The sequence below is a fragment of the Anomaloglossus baeobatrachus genome, chromosome 11 (genome assembly GCF_048569485.1).
Source record: "Anomaloglossus baeobatrachus isolate aAnoBae1 chromosome 11, aAnoBae1.hap1, whole genome shotgun sequence".
In the NCBI taxonomy this organism is placed as follows: domain Eukaryota; kingdom Metazoa; phylum Chordata; class Amphibia; order Anura; family Aromobatidae; genus Anomaloglossus; species Anomaloglossus baeobatrachus.
Genome location: NC_134363.1, coordinates 33,724,881 through 33,735,938, shown reverse-complemented (window position 1 = coordinate 33,735,938; position 11,058 = coordinate 33,724,881). Strand labels below are relative to the sequence as shown.

Sequence of the window (11,058 nt, the reverse complement as noted above, 5' to 3'; positions counted from 1 at the left end):
GGGAAGAGGAAAAGGAGGAGGTGGGAGGATGGGAAAGAGAAAGGTGGTGTTGGGCGGGGGGGAAAAAAAAAAGCCATTTTCAGCAAAACAAGTTTTTTTTTTTTTATCTCCACTCCCTAACAACCCTGTGTAAATGAAATCACTCATTCTCATCAAGTGGCAGGCCAAATATTATCTACAGTGCATTGAGAGGGATCGAATCCTATTTAGAATCGCGATTCGACATCTGTTTTCAAATTTGATCATCTATGAACTTTATTTTCCGAGTTTGGGGAAAATTATATTCTATCGATCCCAGACACTGGCTGCCTGTACATATATTTTCTGCTGCAGCTCCAGCCAGGAGTGCGCAGGAAAGGAGTTTCTCCTGACACTGCAGAGCGCACACACACATTTCCTTTCTCCTCCTCTTCTTCTTTCTATCCATTCAGACTTTCCCTCCTCTCCTTCATCATTATTATCTGGGATCTCTCCTTCCTTTTCTGTCATCTTCTAGTTTTCTTCCTCCTATGTTCTTGCTCCTTTCTTCTTTTGCACCCAACTTCTTACACTTCTTTTTCTACTTCCTCTTTCCAACTCTTCTCTTTTCCACCTCTTAAAGGTTCCTTGGCTTTGGAGGGAGAGTTATTTAAAGGACACACTTTTTTTTTTTAAAGTCATTATTTTATTCAAGTCTTCAAGGAGCCAAGTGAGGTCTACTGGAAAGGATATTGGATGCCAAGGAAAACGTGAGTACTCCATGACTATTGGTTGATATGTCTTGTGTATTGGGTTCAGGGGCTTTTTTTTAGGGACATATATTATATTGTAGGTCGGAAATGTGCAGAATAGGTGGAAAGTGACTTCGGAGCAATCCTGTCCTGGTCAGCCAGGAAATAGTTAACTAATATTATCAATTAATATATTATTATATAAATATCAGATGGACCTTGAAGCAAACGGTAACCTAACCAGTGTAGTGCAGGCTCCTATATGACTGAATAGTTTGCAACATTATGAGCTGAAGGGAGGCAAGTAAGTCAAGGAATTAGATTATTTTTTATTTTGCAGATGTAGCAGAGCTGGATTTGTTTGGGATTTCATTTTTTATCAGAGCAGCAGTCCTACGTAAAACTATCAGTCCCATGTAAAAGTACAGACAAGATGTTAAAACTACCAGTCCTATGTAAAAATGCAGACAAGACATCAAGACTACCAGTCCTATATAAAAGTATAGCTAAGACATCAAAACTACCAGTCCTATGTAAAAGTACAGATAAGACCCCAGTCCTATGTTAAAGTACAGATAAGACATCAGTCCTATGTAAAAGTGCAGTTAAGACACCAGTCCTATGTAAAAGTACAGATAAGACATCTGTCCGATATAAAAGCACAGATAAGACACCAGTCCCATGTAAAAGTACAGATAAGACATCAGTCCTATGTAAAAGTGCAGTTAAGACACCAGTCCTATGTAAAAGTACAGATAAGACATCTGTCTTATATAAAAGCACAGATAAGAAACCAGTCCCATGTAAAAGTACAGATAAGACATCAGTCCTATGTAAAAGTACAGGTAAGACACCAGTCCTATGTAAAAGCACATATAAGACACCAGTCCTATGTAAAAGCACAGATAAGACATCAGTCCTATGTAAAAGTGCAGATAAGACACCAGTCCTATGTAAAAGTACAGATAAGACATCTGTCCTATATAAAAGCACAGATAAGAAACCAGTCCCATGTAAAAGTACAGATAAGACATCAGTCCTATGTAAAAGTACAGGTAAGACACCAGTCCTATGTAAAAGCACATATAAGACACCAGTCCTATGTAAAAGCACAGATAAGACATCAGTCCTATGTAAAAGTACAGATAAGACACCAGTCCTATGTAAAAGCACAGATAAGACATCAGTCCTACGTAAAAGTACAGATAAGACACCAGTCCTATGTAAAAGGTCAAATTCAGCTCTGCTACATCTACACACACAATATCACCCACACATGTAGGGAACGTGCGCTGCATTTGTAACTTTTAAAGCCAATACTAAGTAAAGTGGGAAATGCTGTAGTGTGAAGTTTCCTCCCATCTTCCTCCTCTTGGCAGGAGTCTTCTCTCTGCTCCCTGGAGTTTCCATTCCCTGCTGTGCAGAGCTGAGTTTGTTATTTAATTGTTTTGTTTGTTACAACAGCTGTCTAAGTTAAAGATAACACAGAAGGTTTTTACCCAGTCCTACTTAAAATGAGAAATCCAACCGTTGGGAGCGAAATGACAAACTCAGCTCTGCTACAACTGACAAACTGATGAACTGGCAAACGGCAAATTCAGCAGCACTGCCACAACTGACAAACACAGCTCTGCTATAACTGAAAAACCCAGCCCGGCTACAGCTGATAAACTCAGCTCTACTGCAAAGGCAAACTGAGCAGCAATGCTACAACTGACAAACACAGCTCTGCTACAACTGACAAACACAGATCTGCCATAAACGCAAACTCAGCAGCACTGCTACAAATAACAAACTCAGCTCTGCTGCAAAGGCAAACTCAGCAGCACTACTACAACTGACAAACACAGCTCTTCAACAACTGACAAACACAGCTCTTCAACAACTGACAAACACCTCCACTACAACTGACAAACTCAGCTCTACTGCAAAGGCAAATTGAGCCGCACTACTACAACTGACAAACACAGCTCTGCTACAACTGACAAACACAGCTCTTCAACAACTGACAAACACCTCCACTACAACTGACAAACTCAGCTCTACTGCAAAGGCAAATTGAGCAGCACTACTACAACTGACAAACAAAGCTCTGCTACAACGGACAAACACAGCTCTGCTACAACTGACAAACTCAGCTCTGCTGCCAAGGCAAATTGAGCAGCACTACTACAACTGACAAACACAGCTCTGCTACAACTGACAAACCCAGCTCTGCAACAACTGACAAACACAGCTCTGCAATCTGCAACAACTGACAAACCCAGCTCTGCAACAACTGACAAACACAGCCCTGCTACAACTGACAAACACAGCTCTGCTACAATTGACAAACTCAGCCCTGCTGCAAGGGCAAACTGAGCAGCACCGCTACAACTGACAAAGTTGAAGCAAAAAAAGGAGGGGATGGACTTTTTTTCCCTTCACAACTGACAAACTCAGCTCTGCTACAATTGACAAACTCAGCTCTGCTACAATTGACAAACTCAGCTCTGCTACAACTGACAAACCCAGCTCTGCCGATTCCGTCCTTAACTTTCCCCGTCTCCCATTCCGCGTTTCCCTCCACTTTAGGCTGTGTTTTTTGCTGAGTTTTTGGAGCGGAATCGTCAGGTTTTTGTGGCGGATTTTTGCAGAGTGTGAACGGCGTCTTATAGTTTAGTAATGAATTATTTACAAATACGCTTTCTTTCTAGTCAGGGTAAATCGCCCGTTATCTTCTCCGGTGTTATGGATTTTTTTCCCGCGATTTATGTCTCCGCTCGCCATTCGCCTGTTTTCCATTTTCGGCGTCCGTACCTCAATCTCTCTTTATCCTCTCCCCCTCGCAGACGCCTCTTCCCCTCTCTGCAGCTAACTGGGGCCGGTTTCCGTTTAGATTAAGCCAGGGAACCTAATTCCAGGGCAAGGATCGAATTTTCTGGCAACAAAGGGAAATAGCGTATTGATCAGGAGCTCCGGAGATTAAGAGACAAGTGTGTGTATCCATCAGAGCTAAACTGCCTCTCTCTGCCCTCTGTGGGGCTGCGAGCGGACGCTGCCTGCATGCCAAGCGACTACTACACTTAACCCTCCACTTACCCCACTAACACCCTAAAAATCCGCTTCCGGAGACCTTTCCGGGGCGCTGACCACCGCTTGCATATCCCTAGAAGGATCCCTCCAAAAACCAGAGCTGGATTTACATAATTGCATAGTTCATGAGGTATCAAAATAAAGACACCGGCCCATCAGGTCCAACCTATAACCCTACTGCGAGATTGCTTTTTTACTTTTTGATCATGATCAGTTGTGCCAAATGACAAACTTGGCACTGCTACTTCTGGGTAAGAGGTAATGGGGTGTTGTGTCCTTTTACCTTAGTGTTAGGTATGACCGTGCGCAATCTTTAAGTCAAGGAGACTTTTTTAGGGCAGATGGGGGTGTCCTGATTTATTCACTCATACTTTTTGTATGTATGCTTGTCCAGATGTAGCAGAGATGAGTTTGCAAAATGTGTTTGTCATGGTAAATGTGTCACCGATGACTTTACATAGGACTGCACACAAACCTACTGCTTTATCTGAACTCATATGTTAAATTACACATTCAGCTCTGCTACATCTGTATACCACTTAATGCCAACTAGCATGTATATACATCCTGACACATTCAACTTTGCTACATCTATACCATATAATGCCCTCTAGCATGTATATACATCCTAACACATTCAGCACTGCTACATCTGTATAATACATAGTGGCACTAGCATGTATATACATCCTGACACATTCAGCTCTACTACATCTGTATACCACTTAAAGCCCACTAGCATGTATATACGTCCTGCCATATTCAGCTCTGCTACATCTATACCACATAGCGCCCACTAGCATGTATATACGTCTTGACCCATTCAGCTCTGCTACATCTATACCACATAATGCCCTCTAGCATGTATATATGTCCTAACACATTCAGCTCTGCTACATCTGTATACCACATAATGCCCACTAGTATGTAAATACGTCCTGACATATTCAGCTCTGCTACATCTGTATACCACATAATCCCCTCTAGTATGTAAATACGTCCTGACACATTCAGCTCTGCTACATCTGTATACCACTTAATGTCCACTAGCATGTATATACGTCTTGACACAGTCAGCTCTGCTACATCTTTATACCACATAATTCCCACTAGCATGTATATACGTCCTCACACATTCAGCTCTGCTACATCTATACCACTTAATGCCAACTAGCATGTATATATGTCCTGACACATTCAGCTCTGCTACATCTATATCACATAATGCCCTCTAGTATGTGTGTGGTGTGTGTGTGTGTGTATATATATATATATATATCCTGACATATTTAGCTCTGCTACATCTATATAATACATAGTCCCCACCATTAATCTCCGCAGAGTGGACTGTGAAATGCATATTTTTGGTCATTTACACCATGTGTGACATAGGCTTTAACCTATTAATATTGCGTAAAACAAAAAGTAACACAACACTCTCAGCTCTGCTACATCTACTTCGAATTTTGTGCATAATTTGCTAATATTTCATGGGGATCGTATTCGTCCCATGACTTCTGATATTCGGGGGAACCTGTTGCTTCATGGACTCATACTCAGTTATGGACTCATACTCATACTCATATTTCATGGACTCACTCAGTTACTCATCACACATACCAGTGTGTCTATCTGGCTATTGTGCAACTACAACTCCCAGCATGCCCTCACGGCTTCCCGCTAGGTTGTGTTCCACATTATTATCTCACTAACCCAAGTAGAAACACAGAATAACTCATATACGTAGAAATAATCGTGATTTCCGTATAAGATGTAGCAGAGCTGAGTTTGTCATTTTTGTAATATGGGTTACATAGGACTGCAAATGAGTTTGTCATTTTAATAGTATGCGTTACATAGGACTGCGGATGACCCTACTTCATTATCTAAACTCTAAATGTGCAGAAGACCATATGACAAACACAGCTCTGCTACGTCGGTTTATGCATTGTAATGCACATATGAAGGACTATGCATACTACTATGAGAAGAGGTTGGGGAGAGATTATTTGTCTTTTCTGCTTTTCTGCCGCCATCTTTTATTTACGCTGGGACCCACTGACACTTTGACCCTCCATTAAAGGTAATTGGATGCAACAGCGGTACAGGCCGGCGACATCTGTGACTGAATTCAACATGTTCTTCCTTTATCTAAAGCGAGTGTGATCCGTGTACGCCTGAAAAGTGTTCACGTGGACTGCGGAGTCCCAAGAGCTCACACTCTACGGCGGACCCCATGCGACTCACCTAAGAGACACGCCATGGACTGGCAAAATGTAACATCTAAGCCACAAAAACAAAAACTGAGAGGAGTTTGTCATTAACGTCACTTGTTTGACTGCGTTACACTAATTCTGACAGGTGTTGTGATAAACGCAATAGTAAACCTAGCTCTGCTGCCTCCACCCTCATAAATAAGGCTGTGTACATTCACCACGCCGCCATCCTTAATTGCCTCCCGTCTCCCACACGCCGGCCCTTTAAAGCATCGATTAATCAGAATTCTTATTGTTTTTTTTATAAGATGAAGAAGACACATTTGCGTGTGATCCCGCGGATCATATTCATCAGTGTCGAGAATAGCTCACTGATTGATAAATTCACCCGCTGCATTTACATGGGGACTCATCTCACATGAGATTAATAACGGGGTCTGATAGATTAGGGGGGGGGGGTCTGCGCGGAGTGCGGAGATACAGGGGCTACAAGGGCTGCGATGTATGGAACATGGGGTATTGGGATGGAGAAAAGTGTATGCGGGGGGAGGGGGAATAATAAAGGCGGGAGGTTAGGGGTTAATTGTGTATAGATAGATAGAGGGATAGATGGATAGATAGAGGGATAGATAGATAGATAGAGGGATAGATAGAGAGATGGATAGATAGAGGGATAGATAGATAAAATATAAGTGCAAAAAACTGTCAAGTACATAATACGGTATAACAAAAAAAGAGCGCAAAGCTATAAAAATCCACAAGAAAGTGCACCTCGTGTATGGATAGAAAGATAGATAGAGGGATGGATAGATAGAGGGATAGATAGATAGAGGGATAGATAGATAGAGGGATAGATAGCGGGATAGATAGATAGATAGATAGATAGATAGAGGGATAGATAGATAGATAGAAAGATAGATAGAGGGATAGATAGATAGATAGATATATAGATAGAGGGATAGATAGATAGATAGAGGGATAGATAGATAGATAGATAGATAGATATATAGATAGAGGGATAGATAGATAGAGGGATAGATAGATAGATAGAGGGATAGATAGATAGATAGATAGATAGATAGATATATAGATAGAGGGATAGATAGATAGATAGATAGAGGGATAGATAGATAGATAGATAGATAGATATATAGATAGAGGGATAGATAGATAGATAGAGGGATAGATAGATAGAGGGATAGATAGATAGATAGATAGATAGATAGATAGAGGGATAGATAGATAGATAGATAGAGGGATAGATAGATAGATAGATAGATATATAGATAGAGGGATAGATAGATAGAGGGATAGATAGCTAGATAGATAGATATATAGAGGGATAGATAGATAGATAGAGGGATAGATAGATAGATAGATAGATAGAGGGATAGATAGATAGATAGATAGAGGGATAGATAGATAGATAGATAGATAGAGGGATAGATAGATAGATAGATAGCTAGATGGATAGATAGATAGATAAAGGGATAGATAGATAGATAAAGGGATAGATAGATAGATAGAGGGATAGATAGATAGATAGATAGATAGAGGGATAGATAGATAGATAGATAGATAGAGGGATAGATAGATAGATAGATAGAGGGATAGATAGATAGATAGATAGATATAAAAAAAGAGAGAGAGGGCGCTCCTGTGTGGGATCTTAATGTACCGAGGTATGTACAATGTGAGGTGCACACTCACCTGATAGTGTTGTACGTCAGGTACAACACTGATAGTGGTATTGAAGGGGGATCGCAAGTTCACCGCTCCTTGTCAGCAGGGATCCAGTCCTCCTGACTGCGCAGGACTCTGCTCACACGATCGGGGTTTCCACGTGCAGTGTGCAGCCGCCGGACCGGCGTCTGATAGCAGCTCCTCCTCCGGGTCGGATGGTCCCGTGATTACAGATGCGGTGATTCCCCAGCCCCTGGTGTTAGATTCAAACGGATAGTACGATCCTGGTTCTGGCTGCAGCAGCCCCGTGAGCTCCCATAGGGAGATAAAGATGCAAGGAAAAAAAAAAAAAAAAAATGCACGGTTTCGCTGCGCTGCTCAGAAAGGTAGTGATAAGGTTATTTGGGATGTAGATTTATTAATTATTTACATGCCACTACGCGTTTCGGGGGTACAACCTCCCCCTTCCTCAGGTAGCAGTAAAATGCAGGAAAATCAAATCTTAAATACACAAACTGGATGAAGAGAAAAAAAAAAAAAAAAAAGAGAATCCTTATTCCCTTAATCAGATTGAATCCCCATCGGGGTGGGATCATTCAGACAATTAGTTGATTAGGAAGGCTCTCCCCTAGAAGATACCGATCTTTTGCATTCATAAAAAAACAATGGTATATACGGGTTTACAAAAAACACCAATACATAATGAAATAAAATGTGCATTAAAAACATTGATAATAGACAATAAATGTGTATTTTGCCTCCATTTGGTGCAATGCATGTGTGATGCCATATTGGCAATATGGGGAGTGACTAAAAAACAGGAAGGTTACTGTTAGTTAAAAAAGCAATGATATAAAATCAATATAGAGACCCAACTGATTTTCCATGTGAATTTTCATAAAAAAGACTTTTGGATAAAAAATTCTTTCGGAAAGATTAAAAAGCTATATAGGTAAAAATAAATTGGAAAGGAACTTTTGATAAAAATGTTGTTCCCCATCGGAGACTAAATTAAATTATTTGACTGGAGCTGACATACCAATATACGTTAAAAATAGGGTAAATTCATATGGAGAAAATTATATGGAGAAAATTATAATTAGTTAGTATAAGAATATAAAAGGGGGAAAATGGAGGATTGGAAAAGGAAGGAAAGATGAATCCAAAAGAGGGAAAGAGAAAAAAAAAAAAAAAAAGGAGGAAAATGAAACCAAAATAGGGAAAAAAAAGGGAAAAAAAATGAGAAAAAATGATAAAAGAATGATATCAAAAGAGAGACAAAAAAATATATAAAATTAATATGAAACCAAAAGAGGGAAGAAAAAAAAAACAAAAAAAAAACCAAAAGAGGGAAAAAAGAAAAAAAAAAAAAAAGGAAAAAAAAAAGAAAAAAAAAGAAAGAAAAAAAGAGTCTATCAAAACATTTTTTGTGTGAACACAATAAGGACAGTGACACCTTTAAAACAGTAATCATTGAAGAAATCATGACAGATAATATGGACAGATACTGGAAGCTAGTGGAGCGGGAATCCTTTTGGATATTTAAACTGGCCACCCTACATCCTGAAGGTCTAAATATAATGACGGAGCGAGTAAAATAGGTCTAAATAAGAGGGATCAGAATACCATTACAGAAAAAAACTTAATTTGAAAACTCATATTTGAAAATCATTAATTCAATATTTAACCACCCAATCCTCACATTGTTGCATAGGGAATGAACTATTTATTATACCTCTTTTTTTTTCCCTATTTTGGTTTCATTTTCCTCTTTTTTCCCCCTTTTTTTTTCCCTATTTTGGTTTCAATTTGTTTTCATTTTCCTCTTTTTTTTTTTTTTTTTTTTTTTTTTTTTCTCTCTCATGGACCTCTTTTCTCTTTTTTTTTCTTTTTTCCCTCTTTTGGTTTTTTTTTTGTTTTTTTTTTCTTCCCTCTTTTGGTTTCATATTAATTTTATATATTTTATTGTCTCTCTTTTGATATCATTTTTTTATCATTTTTTCTCATTTTTTTTCCCTATTTTGGTTTCATTTTCCTCCTTTTTTTTTTTTTTTTTCTCTTTCCCTCTTTTGGATTCATCTTTCCTTCCTTTTCCAATCCTCCATTTTCCCCCTTTTATATTCTTATACTAACTAATTATAATTTTCTCCATATAATTTTCTCCATATGAATTTACCCTATTTTTAACGTATATTGGTATGTCAGCTCCAGTCAAATAATTTAATTTAGTCTCCGATGGGGAACAACATTTTTATCAAAAGTTCCTTTCCAATTTATTTTTACCTATATAGCTTTTTAATCTTTCCGAAAGAATTTTTTATCCAAAAGTCTTTTTTATGAAAATTCACATGGAAAATCAGTTGGGTCTCTATATTGATTTTATATCATTGCTTTTTTAACTAACAGTAACCTTCCTGTTTTTTAGTCACTCCCCATATTGCCAATATGGCATCACACATGCATTGCACCAAATGGAGGCAAAATACACATTTATTGTCTATTATCAATGTTTTTAATGCACATTTTATTTCATTATGTATTGGTGTTTTTTGTAAACCCGTATATACCATTGTTTTTTTATGAATGCAAAAGATCGGTATCTTCTAGGGGAGAGCCTTCCTAATCAACTAATTGTCTGAATGATCCCACCCCGATGGGGATTCAATCTGATTAAGGGAATAAGGATTCTCTTTTTTTTTTTTTTTTTCTCTTCATCCAGTTTGTGTATTTAAGATTTGATTTTCCTGCATTTTACTGCTACCTGAGGAAGGGGGAGGTTGTACCCCCGAAACGCGTAGTGGCATGTAAATAATTAATAAATCTACATCCCAAATAACCTTATCACTACCTTTCTGAGCAGCGCAGCGAAACCGTGCATTTTTTTTTTTTTTTCCTTGCATAGATAGATAGATAGATAGATAGATAGATAGATAGATGGATAGATAGAGGGATAGATAGATAGATAGATAGATAGAGGGATAGATAGATAGATAGATAGAGGGATAGATAGATAGATGGATAGAGGGATAGCTAGAGGGATAGATAGATAGATAGATAGATAATAGATAGATAGAGGGATAGATAGAGGGATAGATAGAGGGATAAATAGAGGGATAAATAGAGGGATAGATAGAGGGATAGATAGATAGATAGATAGAGGGATAGATAGATAGAGGGATAGATAGATAGATAGATAGAGGGATAGATAGAGGGATAGATAGAGGGATAAATAGAGGGATAAATAGAGGGATAGATAGAGAGATAGATAGATAGAGGGATAGATAGATAGAGGGATAGATAGATAGATAGATAGATAGATAGAGGGATAGATAGATAGATAGATAGATAGATAGATAGATAGATAGAGGGATAGA

General features: G+C 38.6%; 1 protein-coding gene across 1 annotated transcript in view; it reads left to right on the top strand.

Annotated features, from left to right (window-relative positions):
- Nucleotides 1–648: 648 nt before the first annotated feature.
- Nucleotides 649–11,058, top strand: part of ERFL (ETS repressor factor like) — a 112,701-nt gene continuing 102,291 nt past the window's right edge. The window contains exon 1 of the mRNA XM_075327124.1: nucleotides 649–728. The gene's annotated coding sequence lies outside the window, so the exon portion shown is untranslated. The remainder of the gene's footprint in view (nucleotides 729–11,058) is intronic.